The sequence below is a fragment of the Tenrec ecaudatus genome, chromosome 2 (genome assembly GCF_050624435.1).
Source record: "Tenrec ecaudatus isolate mTenEca1 chromosome 2, mTenEca1.hap1, whole genome shotgun sequence".
Lineage (NCBI taxonomy): Eukaryota > Metazoa > Chordata > Mammalia > Afrosoricida > Tenrecidae > Tenrec > Tenrec ecaudatus.
The window spans coordinates 268,494,521-268,512,552 of NC_134531.1; positions in this window are offsets into that span (position 1 = coordinate 268,494,521).

An 18,032-nucleotide genomic window follows, 5' to 3' on the forward strand; every position below is an offset into this window, starting at 1 on the left:
CTGATGATACCTTTTTAATCTACCTTTATGGATTTAAACCAAGGCTTTAACCCTGTTGCCATAGAGGAGCTCTGATAGTGGGTTACATGTTAGGTTGCTGACCTCAAGGTCAGCAGTTCGAAACTATGAGCTGCTGCTCATCAGGGGAAAAATGAGGATATCCACTCTGGTAGAATAATAGTCTCAGAATCCCACCTGGGTAATTCTACCCTATCTTACAGGGTCACCAGGAATCAGAATTGCCTTGATGGCAGTTAGTGGAATTATTCTAAATTGTACCTCAGTTTTCCTACTTGGAGTCTGAATAATACATGGGCCCTTCAAAAATTCAAGGAAATGTTTTATTATCTTTAAATTTTCCATGATATTTTTGAAGCTCCCTTATATATTGACTACTGTGTCCTTATATTGTTTCCAAAGATATAAAACACACACATCTTTTTAAACTAAATTTGCAGAATCTATGAATATGATAAGAAGTTCAAATGCCCCAAAATTGAATTTATCAAAAATCACCATACCTTCTGCACAAAGATATATTCCAGGTAATTAATTTGATGCTCTCAATATTACTAGCTATATTAATCACTAAATTTTATAAAAGTGGCTCTAAAATCTGTCCTACTCCAAATTTTCCACCTCTCCCTTTAGGTTATTACTCAATGTTTCTGACTTAACCTGTGACTGTATCCCATGGTGACCTGGTGCAGGGCAGTGAACTATTTAGCCAAAGTCTCTAACTCCACCAAACGACACTGCTGTGTGGGTCTGGTCAAAAAGGGCTGGAATATATTGATAGGGTTCACCTATGAGGTTTGGGGACAAGATTTGCTGAAATACCATCCTGTTGCTTATAAAACAAGCCCTCTGAGAAGCACGAGAGGGGATTTCACTACCCAGAAGAGCCAGACTTGTTTGTCCTTTGAGCAGACCATGATACTTTCAATATTCTTTGCCAGCACCACAATTCATATTCATTGAAGTGTAATATCTGAACTCTGGCTTCCATAATGTCAAAAGGCAGGGTTCAGACATCTATTAGCAGGTAGCTATTAGCATCCCTGAACAAACTCTGTAATATATCCTGATGAAAAATACTATCCTGAGCTGTTATCACTTGCATTGCAACTTATTAACTTCTTTAATAAACCATTGAATCATGAATGTTGTCTGTGAGTTCTGTGTAGACATTGCAGTGGATATTAGTATCTTGAAATGATAAAAGAATACTAGTTAACACACTGGTCTTTCATATTAGTAGTGTGAAGAAATTGACCCAGAAATATTTCTGAGATACTCCATAATTAGAGAATACAACTCAAGCATTTAATAAAAGCATATGTATCATCTCTAGATATAGTTCCGCTGTTAATCTACAATCTCATAACTCTCCACCAAATCTCATTCACTCCTTAATTTCTGGAAATGCTACATTTTCTGAACAAATTTGCCGTGTTTTATCCCATTTCTCCATGCTTTGTATTTGAGTATGCACTTTTACTTTATCTGCTCATATGTCAACTTTTCTGTGTGAAGATTTCTTGATTCTCAAATAACATCAGCAAACATTACTCTATATCATACATAGAAGATCATAAACAAGGTAAGCTTTTATTTTTATATTTATAAATAATTTTATTGGGAGTTCTTACAGCTCTTATAGCAATCCATACATCAATTGTATCAAGCACACTTGCACATATGTTTCCATCATCATTTTCAAAATATTTTCTTTCAACTTGAGCCCTTGGTATCAGCTTCTCTTTTTCCCTCCCACCACTTCCCCAAAACCCTAGGGAACCTTTCATAAATTATACATTGTTATTGTTACTTTCATATCCTACACCTTCTGCTGCTGTCCTTCACTGCCAAAGATCAAATCTTATTTCTGTGCATTTTAGTATGCCTTGTTAATTTTAAACTCTTCAAGAGCAATGTCCATTAAGAAACCTGAGTCAGGTTTCATGCAATGGGAACTATCTTATCAACAACCACGGAGTTTGTAGCAAAGTATATTCTTTATACATAAAACGCATTTCAGGGAAAATGTATATATTGCAATAAACAAGGAATGGAGGTGGATATATCTTACCTCTTCAGTGCTATGGATTCCTTAATGCCACGAAGCAAGGGTAAGACATGCCTTCACACTCTATCCTTCTTTATCTGTTCTGATAATTTCTTACATTCCTAACATTATGTATATTATCCATTCTTATATATGTATCAATGTCATTAATACTTTTCCAGAGCAATGCCACTAATAAAGATATTAAGCAAGGTGAATTGAAGCTAGCATTTGGTCTTGGAGTTAAAATATAAACAGAAGGTAATTTGTGACTAGCAAGTATACATTACACAGAATAGCACAACTAGTTACAAGTAAGATCCAACACTATTCTTCGTTAGGCAAATTCCATTAATCAGAATGTAATCCTGTATAAATTTTGAAAAGATCTATTTACAACTATTTCTTTTGAAATTCTCCTTTATTAATGCCATAGAAATACATTTCAAATGCCTGTAAATTTGATGTTTAGAAAGCTATTTCTAAGTATTCTTGTGGGCAGAGTCATGGTTCCTCATGGTAAGCTGACAACCATGCACCTATAACTTAAAAATTTTGAAATCTCAAGAAAACCTTATAGGAAGTACCTGCACACCAGACATTTAATTAAAAACTGCACACAATATTAATATGATCAAAGATTTTTAATCAATCAAGAAATTTAGAAGATAAATTATTATTAATCTCTTAGATTTTGAAAATAAAATGAAGATTTGTTTATACATTATATTGTAAAAATCATAAGAAAAATAAAATATTTTGGGTGAGAGGAGAAAGTTGGAAAATAGAAGACTTTCTGACGTTGTTATCAGTGTAATCGATTACATAATCGGGCCCTTCTAGGTGGTTGTGGTGGTTGTTCGTCAATGCCTCTGAATGAGCTCTGACTCAGCAACTATTTGTGAAAAAGGGCAAAGCACTGTTGGTTCTGTGCCATCCTCACAATTGTTGTCATATCCAAATCGACTGCTGCAGCCGCCATGTTAATCCATATTGCCACGTGTCTGCTCCTTTTCCATTGTCCCTTAACTTTACCAAGCATGATGTTCTATCCCAGGGACAAGGCCCTCCTAATGACATGTCCAAAATATGTGAAATGAAATCTCACTATCCTCAGTTCTCAGGAGTATTCTGATTATATTTCTTCCAAGATAGATTTGTTTTGTTTTTTTTTTCTTTTGGCACTCCCTATACTTTCAATATTCTTTGCCAGCACTTCTCTGTCATTTTGCCATACTGTGGTGACTTTTTTGTGGCAATGATGCCAGAAGCTATGTCTGTGGTATTTTCAAATGCCAGCAGGATCACCAAATGTGAATAGATTTCAGGATCACTTCAAGACTATGTATAGACTAAAAGACGGAAGGGGCGGTCCCTGAAAGCCTTATAGATGGTATCAAAATATTGTCAGATGATACTGAAATCCTAATGAGGAGAAGCAGAACATTGTCAGATAGTGCCAGATGATAAGCCTTTCAACCCCTAAGACCCTCAAAATAATACTGTGGAAAAACTGCCTTCTTAAAGTACATTGAACCATAATGACACGGATGAAGTAAAACTTTTAGTAGTAACACCTTTAGGACCTAATTTACTGGTGGACATGATTCAAAATGAGAAGCAACAGCAGCAAACCTCTATTAATCATTGAAACTTGAAATGTATGAGGTATGAAACTAAGAAAATTAGATGTCATAAAAATGAAATGAAACACACACAGACAAATACTCTAGGTGTTAGTGAGCTGAAGTGAACTGGTGTTGGCCATTTTCAATCAGAAAATCATATGCTTTCTATGCCAGGAATGACCAGTTCAAGAATAAAGGCGACACATTTATCCTCAAAAAGAACAGTTCAAGATCTGTTTTGAAGTACAATGCTGTCCTTATTAGGATAATCTCTATTTTTATACAAGGAAATACAGCCAATACAACTATTATCAAATTTATGCATGAACCACTAAAACCAGTGATGCAGAAAATGAAGAACATTTTAAACGTTTTCATTGAGCAATAGATCAATGTCATCGATATGTGTTAATAATTATTGGTGATTGGAATGCAAATATTGGAAATTAAGAGAAGGAACATTAGTTGTAAAATATATCCTTGGTGAGAGAAATTAAAGTGGATATTCCAAGACAATTTTGAAACCACTTCTTGAAAACCTTGAATTCATTTGGATTCTCCTGAAAGAATACTGAGAAATTAAATTGACTGACTACATCTGTGGGAAGAGATGATAGAAAAGCTTAATATCAGCAGATAAAATAAGGCTAGAGGTCAATTGTGGAACGCCCCAGGAAGTGTTCACATGCAAATTCTGGTTGAAGGTGAAGAGATTTAAAACAAGCCCATGGGAGCCAAATGTGCCCTTGAGACTACCCCACCTGAATTCTGAGAACATGCCAAGAACAGATCTGACACACTGAACACTAATGACAGAAGAACTGATCCGCTGTGGGATGACATCAAGAACATCGCTCATTAAAAAAGGCAAAAAGTCATTAAAAACCAGAAAGGTAGAAAAGATGAAAATAGATATCAGAAGCAATTCTGACGATTGCTCTTAATTATAAAGTAGCAAAAGTAGGCAAATGTAAGAAATAATGAAGTCAAATGGCTGAACAGAAACTATCAAAAGGGCAGCTTAAAAAGACAAGGTAAAATACTATAATGAAATGTGCAAAGACCTCGAGTTAGAAAATTACAAAGAAGAATATGCTCAGCATATCTTAAATGGAAAGAACTTAAGAAAAATTCGAGCTTCAAGTTGCAATATTGAAAGATTCTGTGGGGAAAATGTTGAAACATGCAGTAAGCATCAAAAGAAGGTGCAAGGACTACAGAAGTCATTAAAGAAATTACCAACATTCAACCATTTCAAGAGTAGTGCATAAGCAAGAGTCAAATGAGGTTGTAAATGGTCATAAATCTACTCTGAAAACATTAGTCAAAAATCAAGCCTCCAGTAGTTCAACTCTTTCAACAAGCTGAGGAAACATGGGAAATACTCATTTGTTCATTCCAGAAAATTTGAAAGAGAACCGCTCTACAAACAAACTAAAATAAATCCATATTTGTTCACATTATAAAGAAAATTGACTCAAGAGAATTCTCAAATTATAGAATAATATCATTGATATAATTGAAAGGAAATGTTTGTTGAAGTTCATCAAATAGAGCTTGCAGAAATTACATTGTTAGGGAGCTGCCAGGAGTTTCATTCAGAATGGATAGAAGAGAAGATGGAACAGGGGATATCACTGCTGATGTCAGATGACTCTCAGCTCAAAGCAGAGAACACTAGAAAGATATTTACTTTTACTATATTGACCACAAGAAACTTGCGACTGGCTCATAACAAACTATGGACAGTCTTGAGAATCATGGGAATTCCAGAACACTTCATTGTGCTCATGAGAAACTTGGGCAGAGATCAAGAGGCAGTTGTGGGAACAGAACAAGGATGGTTTAAAAGCAGAACAAGGGACTGCTGGATGGTTTAATATCAGGAAAGGTGTTCAACAAGACTGTATCTTCTCACCATAGCTATTCTATCTGCTGAGAAAACAAAAGCAGGATTATTATATGAAGAAGAATGCAGCATCAGGATTAGAGGAAAGCTCATTAACCACCTACGGTATGCAGAGAGTACAACCTTGCTTGCTTAAAATGATCTTCCTGATGAAGATCAAGGATTGCAGTCTTCAATATGGATTGAGATTCAATGAAAAGAAGACTAACATTCACACACAGGACTAATAAGCACCATCATGGTAAATAGAAAAAGGTTGAGTTGTTAAGGAATTTGTCATCAATCCACAATCAATGTTCATGGAAGCAGCAGCCAAGAGATCAATACATTGCATTGTGTAAATAGTGTACAAGACCTCTTTAGAATATTGAAAACAAAGATGTTACCTTGAGGAATACAGCATGCCTGACCTAAGCCATGGCATTTTCTATTGCCTCAAATGCATGTTAAAATTGTACATTGAAAAAGGAAGACTGAAGAATGGATGTATTTGAATCATGGTGCTGGCAAAGATTGAACTGCTATAGATTGCCAAATGGTCTAGGCAGGACTATTCAAATGAAATTTGCTTGTGGCCCACTAATGAAAATAGATCATTTTCTTAAAAAATTAAAATATGTAAAACATCCTGTATGGATAACATTATGCAAAGTGTAGAAATTCTGCTTGAAGATAAACAAGTGGCCATCTAGCTCAGAAGCAACAAAGTCCACATAGAAGAAACACATTAGCCTGTGTGATCAGGAGGTGTTGATGGGATTAGATATCAGGAATCTAAGACTTAGAACAAAATCATACCCAATGTGAATGGTGTGTGTGGGGGGTGGTGCCTGGAGTGGAGACCCAATGCCCATCTGTAGATAATTGGACATCCCCTCACAGAAGAGTCACAGGGAAGAGATGAGCCTGTCAGGGTGCAGTATAGCACTGATGAAACACAAATTTCTTCTAGTTCTTTGGTGCTTCCTTCTCCCCACTATTATGACCTCAAGTCTCCCTTACAAATCAAATTAGACCACAACATACACACTGCTACATATAAGAGCCTGAAACACAGGGAATCCAGGATAGATAAACCCCTCTGGGCCAACAATGAGAGTAGAGATACCAGAGGATTAGGGGAGGGTCAGGGGTGAAAGGAGGAATCAATCACAAGCCTCGACTTATAACCCCCTCCCAGGGGGACAAAAAAATGGAAAAGTGGGAGAGGGGCAACAGAGAACTATATAAGATATTAAAATAATAATCTATAATTTAGTAAGGATTCATGAGGAAAGAAATGGGGAGGTGATTTCAGGGGCTACAGTGGGAAGAGAATGCTTTGAAAATGATGGCAGCATATGTGCAAATGTACTTGACACAATGGATGAATGTATGGATTGCGATAAGAGATGTAAGAGCCCCCAATAAAAGTATTTAATACTAAAAAAGTGAATTGGACACTTTGTCAACCTGCTAGGCTTAAAATGAGTTATCTCCGATGTAGCAGTGATTTCATTATCATTGAAAAAGAAAAGTCAGGATGTGAGAGGGTCCTATGGACAGAAATCCTCCTAGATCTAGGAGTCGGAAGTCTGACATCAGATTCTCGTAGGAACCGTGAGAAGAGCCACCAGATAAATTGTGCCAGTGAAGGCAAAAGAACCAAGAGACCAGCACAAGACAGAGCAATGGTCTTCCTGGCCCAGGGATCAAGGAAGGAGCGTGCCTTCTGGGAGACATGCTTGCCAACTCACTGAACTAGAATATCAAGCCATTGGGCTAAGGTTTACCGGAGTACTGATATGCCTCTGGACACTTCATTGGCAAAGCTAAAGAGCTTTGTAACCCTTGTCTGTTCACAGCAGATGTGAAGCTGAGGAACCAAGAGTCAGAGAGAGAGAGAGAGAGAGAAACCTGCCTTATAGCACAGCTGAGGAGATGCTGACTTGATTCGGAAAGTACATCTTGATTCTAAATTGTATTCTGTTCAGTTCAATTCAACTCACTACCATTGAGTCTATGCCAACTCAGAGTGACCCTGTTAGACAGGAGAGAACTTCCCTTGTGAGTTTCCTTGGCTGTGTCTCTTTATATAGGAGTAGAAAGTCCCATCTTTCTCCCTTGGAGTGGCTGGTTGTTTTGAACTGCTGACCTTTGCTTTAGCAGCCCAACGCATAACCACTCTGCCAGGGCTCCATGTATCTCATTATTTACCGAGTAAACCTCATAATTGTAGCTACTGTTTCTGATCTGTGCAGCAGCAATAACATTTAACCAGCAGAGAAGCAGAGCATGCCTTGGGATGGATAATTGGTGTCAGATTTCATAAAAGATTGGACGGTGGAGGCATGCCTGACCTCTGCCTCCTAGGAATTAGCCTTGGGATGTTAATGCAGATATTGAACTTCTTCCCATCTGGTGATGTTGGAGGATGTCAGAAACTTCCCCTACACTATTTTCATCCCATTTTGGACAATTAACTAATTAAATAGGTAGACAAAATACAGCATTTTTAGGCATGGTGTTTCAAAACAAACATATATATTATCACATTGAATTGAGGATTTCTATGAGTTAGAAAAATAGCAATAATGATAAAAGAAGACAGAAACTTCCAAAACCTCTGACAATGAAGACCAAATCTCCAGTAGAAGTATACAGAGAGACTCAAGGCGAGGGCACTGTGGTCACACTCCTAGGACTACCAGATCCACCACTTCCTACTTTAGTCTGAGCCTTTCCTATTTCGACTCAAGAAGTCCACAAGTTAATTTCTCCTGAGCTAGGACAACAGATATAAAGCACAGAACGAAGTCCATTGTACACACTTGCTAAATGGTTTTATTAACCCGACAATGGGCAAAGGTGGTGGTGAGAGCACTCCCTTCCTCAGAATAGAACATGGCTCTCTACCTTAGAGATCTTTTGGCAGAAAAGTATGAAAATCACTAACTCATCAGCATGTGAATTATCTCTTAAACTAGTGTTCTTATTTTTTTAGTGATCATATGTCAGATTCTCACAAAGTGCTATTCTACTACTGAAGAAGCGTTTTCCACCACCTCACTCTTTGCAATCTACACGTGCTCTGATGAAGACCTGCTTGATAGTATCCGTGATTATACTGGGCAAAAGTGACTTACTTCTTCTCTGCTACAGACACTGTGCTTCATTTACATTTTTGAAATCTTACTGTTTCCAAAAAGACATAGCTTATCTCATTTTTCCTAACAACATAGTCATATTATTTCCCCATTTTTGGATGAATTAACTATGCCTTACAAAGATGGTATCCCTAATGCAAAGAGGAAACATGAAAAGGCACTAAATCAGGTTACTGGTACCTGTGCTCACTTTCCCAAATCACTCTTCCTCACTGCTTCACTCTCTGATGTGCTAATAGATGGACTGCGCTGTACTATTTGAAGTCGTCGTTTACCTCAGTTGCAACAGCGTGAGCTCCTGGGATCCAATTTTATTTTCGTTCTCTGTTTGTCAGCTAAAACAAAAAGGCTAAGCAGAAACTTGATAGGATGCAAAACCAGTTTTTCATCTGATCCTGCTGAACTCAAGGAATACTAAAACTCTCAAGTAAAAGTACATAAAAAGATAAGAGAATAAAGATTCAGAGAATTATCTTAACTTAGAAAAATCATGTCAAAGAAATTAGAATCCTTGGCAAGTTGCTATTGGTGATATGTATCAGCTATCATCAGGTCATGAGTTAAATAGTAACCTGAAAAGCTTGGTTCCTCTTCAGGAGTGTCATATAAAGTCACAAGCCTTGTTAAATCTGCTGAAATCAATTCTGAGATTACAGGAGACTAGTTCCAGAAGAACAGCACTGGTCTTCCAATTTGTTGTGGTGTGATGTATTGTGTTGTGTGGTTGCAATACACAGAATGGAGGGTGGACATACCTGACTTCCTCTGGCTTCGCTTTTGCCACAAGACATGAGTCAGACAAACGTCCATGGTCCATCCTTACTTACATAGTCTCACACCAACCATTTCTCCAGCATTGTACATCTATGGTGGGTTTCATAATTCATTGCAATCGCCTCAATAGGCTACTACACTGACTCACAATTAGGGAGTTTATGAGGCAGTTAATAGTTTACCACAAGTCAGGATCAGCAAACGGTATGGATAAAGTCATTGGTAAACTAAGTCACCAGCCAAATTTCATTCTGCTTCTTAGTCTCTTTTCCGGTTGGTAGCCAGTTCTCTCTTCAGTTCTCATCCTTTCAGCAATGTGGCTCCTTGGCCTTTGACTCCATCAACAAAGAAGCTGTCCCACCTGTCACTCTGTCCCACAGGATCATAATCTCAGGCTAGATATGGAGAAGGTCACCAACACAGTCTTGGTCCTGATCCTCTTAGTCTTGGTGCCACAGTCTGATGTAGCTAGTCTTGGTGGCCTTTGCCACTCCAGAGAGCGACCGTGATTTACCCACCAACAGAAGTAGAATTGCCTTCTCTGAGACAATCATGGCCACCTCCCTGCTTCTTAACTTGAATTTCCAATAAAGTTTGGACATTTTAATTCTGGGAGGAATGTCTATTGATTTAGGATGACCTTAGCACAATATTACATGGCAGCAACTGAATGGTCTTCTCCCTTTCCTGCCATTTGGAGCTATTGACCATAGCTTGAGGAGAGGAGAAGACGATTATATGTCTGTTGGTGGGTAAATTGTGTGGAGCAACCTTCCCACTGGGATAAAAAGGACCCGAAATTTAATTTATATACAACCCAAAGGGAGAATATGCTTAGTACTGTGATCCCAATTGTACACTTTTGACCTAATTTCTATCTCCTCCTTGGTGACCCAGGCCATGTACAATAGACTAATGGGATTTTATTCTGTCTTTTTAAGGTACACAACATTCTTCGTAAGACACACCAGATGGATTCAATGTTGTAACCCCGCTCTACTAACTAGGCTCTGCTTCAAATTTACCTTTAGGAGACTTAAGGGAATGACATATGCTCTTAGACTTAAGGGTGAAATTCAATGATGTGAGAAGAAATATATGGCTGTGATCCAAGGTTACAGAATTTGCAGCCATTGAATTTGGGTTCAGATCTCTACTTTGAAAGTGCCCATAGAATGGTAGCCTGGGAATGCATTTTAATACTCCCCTTGCTCTCTTATGATATGTTCTACTCTGGTAGGCATGGTTCTGCCTTTGTGAGTAAGTGTTATTGGAAGTTTGCTTTATCACTAGCCCCAGTTTATTTAAATAATGTTCAGTCACTTAAGGATTTAATTTATAAATGCCAACAATTCATCTACTGCTAGTGCTTTAATCCTTTCTCCGTGGTGTGTTAGGCTGGATCCTCCCAAGAAAGAAAACCAGTGATGGTTGTATGAGTTTTGTCCTGAAGGAGATTTATAACAAGAAATGGTATACACACTTGTAGAAATAGGTTAGCCCAGTCCAATTCAAGTGAGACTTCTCCAGACATGTGGAAGTGTCATCAGACCATGATGGAATTGATAGATTGAGCTCCAGGTTTACTCTTCTCCAAGAGTGTTTAGTTGACATAATACTTAGCTACCCCAATTGGCTAAATTAATGGTACTATTAATAGTAGAATTAACTTGTGCCCCAAGGGCATGCTTTATAATGTTCTTTATCATAAAATACTAATGATGTCTCTAAAGTAGACCTGAGACATATATAAACCATACATCTATGAATGGACTTTGAGCTTGAAATTTGTTCTAGCCTCAATCTAAGAACAATTTGTTTGGATGGCATGGCCCTCCTCTATACTTGCCCTCAGAAAGAGATCACCGAGGAGATGGGTGCTACAGAAATATGTAGTGAAGAAGCCAGATGGTTCCAAGCTATCAGAAAGAATTGTGTCTGTGGTCTCAGAGACCTATCTCAAAACAAGCAGTCATTTAAGTGAGGCATCAACTAAGCCCATGTGGAAGAAGCATACCAACGTGTGTAATCCAAGATTTTAAATAATAAAAACCAAATCTGAGGGAGGGGGTGCTGTCAGAGCTTAAATTGTGAATGCCTGGTTTGCAGAAGACTGAGGCTGACAGTAGAAGCCTCAAATCCATTTCCAGCACCCCACCTAGACTGTCTCCAGGGAACGCCCTCGGAGGATAGTCAACGAGTGCACATTTCCTTGCTCTCAGATGAAAAGCACCGCAAAGTCAACCATGGCAGATAGAGTTGATGAAAATGTAATACCTTATCATTTTGCTTAACTTTGGACACATTTAAAAGTTATTTTAGTTTTTAATCTTTTCTGCTTTCTCTTCAGTTGAGGATTTTCTCTGCTTGGTCAAGTCTTCGGTATTGATTATTTGTTGTTGTCCTCTTTTATGGTATTTTGTATGATTTTTCTGTGTATGAAATCCATGATAGGTAACTCTGTCAAGATAGCAACTGGATTGCCGATTGCTTATGGGAAAGACAGAGGAGGATGGGGCAAACTGGGAATGAACAACTAGGAGTGTGATCCTGCTTTCGACTCATTTAAAAGTTGTTTTCAGTTTTTAATGTTTTCTGATTTTTTAAAAAATAATCGTTTTATTGTAAGCTTTTACCGATATCATAAGAATCCCTAGTTCAGTCACATCAAGCGGTATTGTACAATTGCTACCACAGTCAGTTTCAAAATATTTTCTTGCCTCTTGAACTCCTTGATATCGGCTTCCCTTCATCCTCTGCCTCCCCAAACCTGCCCCCCAGGAATCCTTATTATTTACTTATTTTCCCTATAATAGATTCTTCCTCGCCCATATCTTCCATGACCCAATATATCCACTCACATACAATTATGTTGTTTGATCCCATCATATAGGATTATACAGTCATCAATACTATCAGCTCCTTATTCCACCCTTCCCTAATCGACTCTATCTTCCCATCCCCTCAGGGAGCCATTGCTCCTGTTATTGTTTCTTAAGGGTTATCTATCTGGCTTTCATGTACCAAAAGGTCTTAAATATACAAATGAACATACATAAATCTAACATGATTAATGAGGTAAAGCAAATAAAAGCCATAATAGTAAGGAGAGGGAATGTTAAAGAACTAGAGGATACTAATGTGGTTCATCAGTGCTTACACCACATCCTAGATTTTGCATCTCTTCAGTGTGACCCTTCTGAAAGAGATTGTCCAGTTATCTTACAAGTGGGTTTGGGGTCTTCACTACATCTATGCTGCTTCACATGGAATTGGTTACTTGTTTTTGAACATCTTATGCTTCTTCCTGTAGACACTCCATCTTATGCGTCTTCCTGTTGACAGGCTGGTGCGGTTCTTCTGTGTGGGCTTTGTTGCTTCCTGGCTAGATGACTGCTTCTTTTACTATAAGCCTTTAAGACCCCAGATGCTCTAACTTTTAATAGCCAGGTAAACATTTGTCTTCAGCGATCCTGTCAGGAAGGTATCATACAATGCCACATTATTAGAACAAAACATTTTTAATTCAGGTAAGAGTTAAGTAGAGACCCAGAGTCCACCTGATTCCTTATTGTATTTGCAAGAATATAAACAAATAAATATACATTTATTATTTTTTCTTTCCTCTTCTCCTTTTTCTTTCCTCCTACCCCACTATTATGTTTACTCGACCAGAAAAGGTACACTCTCCTCATCATCAATTTTAGAATACCTACAATCCTCCCATATCCATTACAGTTGCCTCCCCTTGATTTCCCTTCCATGGTTCCCAGGAACCTTTGGACCAGTCATTGTCTCTGTAAGATTTCTTGTCCTGCCTACCTTGTATAGATAAACAACAAAATAAAACAATTAAATAAATAAACAAACAAACAGATTTTCACAAGACTAACAGACGTTCTGCCATAGAAAAGATTAATTTCTCTCTGTTACATGAAGAGAAGGGCATGTTATAATCATCAGTCCAGTCCTTTTTCTTCCAGATCTGCATCTTCTTGGTCCTGCTTACCTGACAACTCATACACATTCTTAGTCTTCATCATTTGTGTCTGAAATGTGAGCATCCTAAACATCCCCATTGCTAGTCCTACAGTCATGTATGGAGAAGTTGAGGGCTCCTTCACCCCATCCAGTTATGCCTTTAGACATTCAGAGTATTCTCCTTGCATGCAATCCCCAACCAGTTCAGATGGGGTGCCAAGTGCTGCACTCCCTGGGACCCCTTCACCCCCAGTCAGACACCTATGATCAGGAGACTTCGGAAACTTCATGCCTTCGCTCCCATCACTGGTCTGTTGTCTCCCCTCCTGATTTGACCCATGTGTGCAGTTCAGACTGGCCACACTACACAAGCTGTATCTTCATGGCTGTCCTCTGCACTGCTGTCATCTACGGAGAGAACATCTTTTCTTAAACTGAGGCCAGCCTTACAGTCATCTCTAGGAATGAGCTGCTCCAAGCAGGAACATCGCCCTTAAGGACTGGCACACAACAATGAGGTCTAGTCTTTCCTGTGGAGGTATAAACAATATCCTCTCCTTGGGTTGGTTAGAGCCCTGACCGCCCATTGCCACTGTTTTCCTTCCCCAACTCCTCCGTGTGCCTCAAAGGCATATGAGAGGAGGGGAAAGATGCCTGTCAGCACAGGTGCTATCTGCATCTATGTTTGATGACCTATAAATCTTTGGGTTTGGGCTGACTAATGTCATATTATCTGGTTTTCAACCCATGAATTGTTTGTTGTGTGGCTTTTCTCTTTTTCCCATTAGGGTTTTTGAAGTTACCTCAGTGGATTCATATTGTACTTGACATTTTGTGCTTGCCTAACTTCACCCAGTATAATACCTTCCAATTCTTTCCACAAAATGAGGAGTTTCATCATGATTTTTCATCATTTTTCAGGGATGCATAGTATTCCATTGTGCGTATAAAGCAGACTATTTTATCTACTCATCTATTGATGGATATTTCAGGCTGTTTCCATATTTTTTTAATCATAAACTGTGCAGTGATGAGCACTGGAGGACAGATGTCAGGTGGTAGTCTATTTCTTATTTCTTCTGGGCATATGTCCAGTAGTGGAATTGCTGAGTTGTATGAGAGCTCAATTTCCATCTGTTTTAGGTATTGCTAAATCACGTTACACAATGGCTATACGTATTCACATGACAACCAACAGTGAATGCGCATTCCTATCTCACCACACTCCTTCAACACGTATTGCTTTATGTTTGCTTGTTTTTTTAATTTGGCTATCTTTGTGGATGTTAGATGGTGTCTCATAGTTGTTTTGATTTGCATTTTCCAGATGGCTAACATTTTATTATATGTCTTTTGGCCATTCGAGTTTCCTCCTTTGTGAATCTTCTGTTCAAGTATTTTGCCCTCCTCCACAGTGGGCTATTTATTTTCTTATTGTTTTTTTCTTGTTGTTAAGTAGCAGGATTATGTGGATTTTAGTATTAAGCCCTTTGTCTGATATGTCATTACTGAATATCTTTTTTCAATCTGTGGGCTTTCTAATTATTCTATAAGTGAAATCCTTTAGTGTTGTGTTACTCTGCATAAACTAGAGAAACAAATGCACAGAAACTCATGCATGTACAAGAGAGAGTTCTATGTAAAGGGTAAGCATCAGAAAGCGTCCCAACCCAACCCAAGTCCATAAGTCCAACTTAGCCCATATACCTGAGACCGATCTACAAAGTCCTCCTCAAACTCACAAAACACACACAATGACACTGAATGCAGGAGAATCATAGGCCAGTGGGTACACAGTCTTTGAATCCAGTGGCAGTGTAAGCATCTCAATGATGGCAGGGGTCTCCACGCAGCTTCTCCAGCACCTAGGGCTGCATCAGGGTAAGTCCATGTGGCTTCTCCTCAGGGAGGTCTCGCAGGAAGTGAGCTTTGCCAGGTAAGGCAGCTGCACAGTGGTCTGACCCTCAGAGAACAAGAGAGCAGAGAACCAGAAGGGCTAGCCTCACTGAGGGATTTATATCTCCACTCTTCAATCAATCCCACATGTGTTTAATGGTCATGTTAGCACAATAAACCTTAACTATATTCAGGTGTACACAGTGTCTTATCTTTAGTAGGTTCAATTAGTCTTTTTCATCTTCCTCTGGGTGTGACCTTCAGCAGCTGAAACAGACTCAACAGAATAATCCTTCTAAAAGCAAAAGAACTGAAATTATAAAAATCAGGATGGAGATAAATGAGTGGGAAAAAAAACTTTGAAAAAAATGTATTCAGTAAAATAGCTAATTCTTTGAAAGGATCAACAGAACCGAGAAGCCACTAGAAAACCTAATTAAAGATGAGAAGGAGCAGACATCAATACCCACAATGAAGGATGAAAGAGGAGAAATTACAACAGACCCCAGTGAAATTAAAAGGCTAATTACTCTACTACAATGAATACAACAAATACAAATGTCCACATCCATCTGTTGGACATGGACGAATACCTGGAAAAACAAACCTTATCCAAGTTATCTCATATGGATGACAAGAACTTGAACAGACACTTAGCAAAAGAAGAAATTGATAAGGTTACCAAGGAACTATGAACTGAAAAAGAAAAAAAAAACCCAGCCCAGATATGAAGAATTCTCTTGACAGGAGAATTCTACAATCGTTCAGGGAAGAATTGACAACAAACCTAAACAAGCTCTTTCAGAATAAAAATAAAAGTGTGACAGAAAAGTATGGAAAACTACCAAACACCTTTTGTGATGCTAGTATAATATTGATACCAAAGCCTGACAAGGATCCCACAAGAATAGAGAACTACAGGCCGATATCTCTAATGAACATAGATGCAATAACCCTTAACAAAATCTTCATGACCCAGCGGAATCTGTACCAGGATGCAAGATGGTTCAACATTTGAAAAGCCATCAACATTATCTTCACATTGACAAAAAAAGGACAAGAATGACATGATAGTATCAAAAGATACAAGAAAAAGCATTTGACAATATTAAACACCCATTCCTAATAAAGACATTCAAGAAGATAGGATTTTATGGAAGTTAACTCAATATAATAAAAGTTATATATGAAAAACCAATAACAATCAATGGTAAAAAGCATTACAATCAATGGAAAAGATTAAAACATTACCATTGAAAAGGGGACTTGACAAGGATGCCCATGTCTCCACATCTATTCAACATTGTCGTGGAGGTCTTAGTTAATAATGTAAGGCAACTGAAGTATATCAAACTTATGTATCTGGGGAAAAAAATAAGTGAAATTCTCATTATTTGCAGATGATGCGATTCTATAGAGAGAGAAACCCAAAGGCTCCACAATAGGAATGCTGGAAATGATAGAGGAATATGGTAGTGTGGCAGGTTCTAAGATCAACAAGCAGAAGTCAACTGGACTGCTACACCACCGAGGGGATTACAGACAAAGAGTTCAAGGAAGTAGTACACAGTCACAATAGGTGAGCGTAAACAGAAACATCTAGGTATATATCTAACCAAAAAAAGTTATGTATGATGAAAACTACAGGACATTACTACAAGAAACCAAAGGAATCTTCACAAATGAAGAAATATTTCATGTCCAAGGATCAGAAGACTCAATGTAGTAAAGATGGCAATCGTGCCTGAATGTATATGGCACTATACAAGCTCAATGCAATACTGATACAAATTCCAGCATCATTTTTCAAAGAAATGGAAAAAACTGACTACCACCTTCATATGGAAAGGGAAAAAATCCCAGAATTGGCAAGGAACTCCTCAAGTGGATGGAAAAAGTGGATGGGCATGTACAACCTGACTTTAAAACATATTATACAGCCACAGGTGTCAAAACAGCATGGTATTAATATTACGATATATACTCAGACTATTGAATAAGAACAGAAAACCCAGAAATGAAAACAGTGGCATACAAACAACTGATCTTTGACAAAAGGCCCAGAAAATATTCAATGGGAAGTAGGTGCCCTTTTCAGCAAATGGTGCTGGAAAAAATGGTTATCAGTCCACAGAAGAATGGAACAAGACACTTTCTTCACTCCTGACACAGAACAAACTCAAGATGGAGCACAGATATTGAGGTAAAACCAAAGCCTATCGGGATCATTTTTGAGAAAATTGGGACACAGGGTGCCCCAATTGGACACCCTTAGTGCAAGGTATTCATGATCTTTCTGCTTTCTTTGGATGGAGGTCTTTCTCTGTTTCGTAGACATTGTGTTTTGTTTGTTTTGTGTTTCTTTTTTGTTTTCTGTCTGTGCTGCATTTTTTATTTTCTATATATGAAATTCAGGAAAGGTAAACCCATAGGGACAGCAAGTAGGGGCATTGGTAGGGAATGGGAAGCTAACAGCAACAAGTTGAAGAAGTAAAAAATGTTCTGAAATTGATTGTGGCAGGGATTGAACAACTCTTCTTAATATATTTGAATGGCTTAGTTGGATGATGTGAATTATCACACGATTAATATGTGAATTACTGTACAATTAAATAAAACCAGTTACCACA